Source organism: Crocodylus porosus, unplaced genomic scaffold (assembly GCF_001723895.1).
Source record: "Crocodylus porosus isolate Cpor-Errol unplaced genomic scaffold, CroPor_comp1, whole genome shotgun sequence".
Taxonomy (NCBI): domain Eukaryota; kingdom Metazoa; phylum Chordata; order Crocodylia; family Crocodylidae; genus Crocodylus; species Crocodylus porosus.
In genome coordinates, this window is record NW_017728906.1 from 160,505,609 (window position 1) to 160,510,145 (window position 4,537).

Consider the following 4,537-nt stretch of genomic DNA (forward strand, 5'->3'; position numbering starts at 1 on the left):
CTTATCTTGCTGGGATCCTATGACCCCAGCTGACTTCCTGCCCTTTGGGTGGGGGGCTGGACTCAATGATCTTCCAAGGTCCCTTCCGGCCCTAATGTCTATGAAATCTATGAAATCACTCCATAAATCTTTCTCTCTCCCACAAAATTTATTAACAGTGATTTTATGTTTATTTTCAAGATCATTGATTAAAAATATTAATATACTTAAGCCTGAAACTGATCCTTGTGTAAATTCACTAGAAATACCTCCACCTTTGGATAGTGTTTCCTTATTGGCAACCATTTATGTTGCCTCTCAGTTAGCCCAAAAAAGTGTAATTGTGAAAATATGAAGTGGGTTACACAGCAACTAAAACAAGCAAGCCAAAGATAAACAAGCTACAGGAGGCAAAGGTTTAAATATCTTACCTTCAAAAAAAATGAAAAACCACACATCCAAAACAGAATTTAAAACTTCATATTTTAGAACTCATCTTTTATTCAGCTATGCTTTTTTTTTGGTGGGGTTAGATTTCCTTTTGGGGGAGGGGGAAGGGAAGTCACCTTTAAGTAATAAGCCTTTTAATCTAGATAAAAACATTCTGAAGTTAATTGGCAAGCATTCATTAGAAGTAAGACTATACAGTTCTGTGACAGCCTCAAAGATCAACCCATAATACCAAAGGTATTTGTAAAATTAATGGTATTTTAAATGTTAGCTTTACTTTTCCTTTCTCTGGGATGACTGCAATTGGCACAAACCTTACTGTGAAGGGAGTGGTCTCCTATTTTTCAGCATTTAGTTTCAGGAATAAATCTTTCATTGGTGTATTAAGTGCTCCATCCTATCATTTAGAATCATGTGCTATGCACCTACCAAGTACACTGACAGAGCTTTCTGATCTCAGCTACCAAGATTTTTTATCTTCCCTCTGGTAATACTCTTTCAGAGATTGTCACTGGATGGTTACACCTAGTGTGGCTTTAGAGGAATTTTTTGCATCCCCTTCGAGCATCTTCTTCATTATTTTATGTGAATAATACTCAGATACGCTAGAGGAATAGTTAGAACTGTATTCCTGAGATCCTTTTGAAAATAGGTTGTGCGTTCCACGATGCTTAGCTTAATTTACAAAGGCTTCAAAATCAATAAAAATTTGTCAAGGCCAAAATAATTTGATCTAATTTGATAGTGAAGATAATCTGAGTTATCAGCAAGAACTCAAGCTACAGAGTGTGATTCAATTAACAGCACAGAGTAACTGGGTCTAAACTGAACTAGGATGAATTGCGGAACTTGAGCTTCAACCCATACCTTCTGAAAAGACAGGCAGCTCAAGTTTAAAATACCACCCAAATCAAGCTACTGAGGTGTGTACTCAAGACAGGGTGTTGGACAAGGCAACCGGCAATCAGGGAGGTCAGCAATGATCTTGGCTAGAGGCAATGTATGACAAACACCAATATACTATCAAGACCAAAATGGTATGATTTCTTAAAATGTTCCACTTTGTTCCTCTTCTTAATTATATGCCCACCAAAGGATCACTCTTCTGAAGATGCCCATTTTTTTTTCACTTCTGGCCAGCTGAAAGCCCATTGCCTTTCCAGAGTGAAAGATTTCCATTCTTGAACAACTATTTTATACTACTAGCCCTATTATGAAGAAACATGTTCTGATTTTTATTCAGATCTAGCTTTAAAGGGCCTCCCAGAATTAATAAAGTTGAAATAAAACATTAATATAAAACCAGTAAATTCTATTATTGAGCTTATTTAATATCTAATGTTACACATACAATATGGATGGTTTCAGTTAACCTAATTCACAGTTAATTAACAGTTAACATCTTTACATTACATGCCAACTTTTGATTCACATAGATGTGCACTGAATGATTTTCTTCTAGATGAGTCAATATCTCGACTCTGAAGATAACCTCTTTATATTATATTAAGCAATTCTGATGTCTCTGTCTAATAGCATTTTGAAGCCTCTGCTCCGTATTTAACCTAAGAAGCCTCTGCTCCATATTTAACCTAAGAACATCTAAATTAGGTTGTTTTTCTTTAGATGTAAACAAGACAATAACAGAAGCAGTACTATTTATTTCATCCATTTATAGGACGTTTATGAAGTTTCCAAGTTCCATAAAGCTAAGATAAAACAGAAATCAACTCACACTTTATGTGGTAAATTGTGTATATTATTTTTTGCATATACCACGAGTTAATTTAAAAATAACATAGATTAAAGGGAAAAAAAAGCCAAACCAGGGGAGGGGGACCAAACTTATTCTGTTGGTGGGCTTATCTTCTCCATCTCTAACCAACCTCAGTAGGTGCTCTTATTAATCCTCTCAGTGTCAAAGACAACAGAGAAAATAAGCAACTTCACTGTTTTTTAAAGCATAACATTTCCTCTCATCTTTAGCTCTATTATTCCAGTTAAAATTCCTTCCAATTTAAGAGTGATACTGTAGTTAGGATGCTCCAAGAAATATAAGAGGGGAAAGGATTTTTGTGGGTAATATCTTACAACTGCATAGTTTAGAGAGATTTAGACAAGCTCTTGTGCAAAAGAAAGGTCTGGGAAAGAAGTAAACACAGGCTGAGGTAAGTAACAGATAAGATAATGGCTTACGTAAAATTCCATATGTAAATAAATAAAAATAAATTTAAAATCCTCTACTTTGAGGAATGGAGCAGGGCTGTAAAACAAGAGAAAAGCGACATTATCAGAATACTTCTACAACCACAACAGAACCTCCTCTGACCACATTCACACCCCAACAGATAAGATAAACAACAAAGTAACATCTAACTGGGCACATCCCAGTAGACAGAACCACACACTGTACTTCTACATTGACTGCTTTAGGAAGAAAGCTAACAGTGAAAATCTTACCAAAAGCCAGGACAACCACAACATCTGTTTCAGAGACAAAACCTTCTAAGGCCCAGCAATGAAAAGTAATCAAACCAGCAGACAAAGGAAGGGCTATAGTCATCCTCAACTATCAAGACTACATTAATGAAGACTAAGAGACTACTCTTTGACACCAACTACTATAAAGAACTTGGGGTGGACCTCACACCAGCCATACCAGCTTCCATACAAGTTTCAGGAAAAAACTTCTCACACTTAATGCCCTACTCCTCCACTACAGGAACGTATGAAAGATTCACAAGCAAGGCAACCCTGACAGATCCATAATATCCAACTGTGGTATCCTCCTGCAGATCTATCAGGATTCATAGAAAACATCCTAAAATCACGTGTCACTCCAAAAACAAGTTTTCTACAAGGCAGAACACACTTCAGAAATCTGGAAAAATCAAGGCCCCTGCCCTTCCTCCCTTCATGCCCCTGAAGGCTATGCTTGCAACCATGAATGTCTCCAGTCTTTATGCTAATATCCCATACTATGATGGCAAAGCAGCCTACATGAAATGGATACAAGAAAATGGACTATACTCAATTTGCAGCCACAATATATTGCACAAATCATCCATTTCATACTCATTCATAACAGATTCATTTTCAACCACAAACAATTCTGCAAACCCTGGGCACAGCTATGGGCAAAAGATACCAACTTTCAAACCCTGAACGGAACCTGCATGATAGCTGTGTTAGATAATATTTTCATCATCTAATCTAAACTTCTACTCAGTTACTGACCTCCAGTACAGGTTTAAGGTTTAAACATCCCAAACACATCAAAAAAGTTGTAAGCTACAATCAAGCTCTTCAGGTACCACCACATCTGCTCTGAGAACTTCACATTACCTTCCACATCAACCTAAAAACTTCATTTACTCAACTTAAACACTCTGGACCCCTCCCCCCACCACACACACACTCCTGGCTTTCCAACAGCCCTGGAACCTCACCCAATGAATCATATGAAATAAATTCACTGCTGATCCACAGGTACCAAATGGGATGCAAACCTACCTTAAACAATAAATTCAAAATCTGTCAACTCATCTTTACTGCCTTCACAATGGACCCTAGACATGCCTATCCCAGAATATCCAGTGCATCAAAGCTCTCAGGAAAATTATGTTAGTGAAACCGACAAAAACCAAGCTCCAGGATGTACAAACACAAGAAAAGTATAAAAAACAGAGAGACACAAACATAGAGGAGTACCACTCCCTTTCTGACCTCACAATCCTTGTGCTCAAGGGTAACCTACAGAGCACCTTCAGAAGATAGGCCTAGGAACTAAAAAATATCATTTTACTGGATACTAATTATAATCAGTCTGCAATCCTGCTAATCTCTCTGCAATCTGACAGGAGATAATGGCCCTCTTCCCTCTTGAATAGTCTTAGTCTTCCACCAATCACTTTAACCTTTCTACTGCTTTTCTCTTATCTATTACATACTCTAAATAATGTCTCCTCTTTTATTTTACAGCCCTGCTCCACTCTAAGCCAGGGACCAGAAACCTTTTTCAGCACACCTCTGGTTTGGGGGAGTGAGGAGAGAGCTGTGGGCACAGGGGAGCAGGACAGTCACATGGAAACAGTTTCCACCTCCCCTG

General features: G+C 37.7%; 1 protein-coding gene across 1 annotated transcript in view; it reads right to left on the reverse strand.

The window, feature by feature from the left end:
* LOC109305524 (neurobeachin-like) overlaps window positions 1–4,537 on the reverse strand; it is a 95,337-nt gene that overhangs the window by 57,628 nt on the left and 33,172 nt on the right. The gene's annotated exons all lie outside the window — the stretch shown is intronic.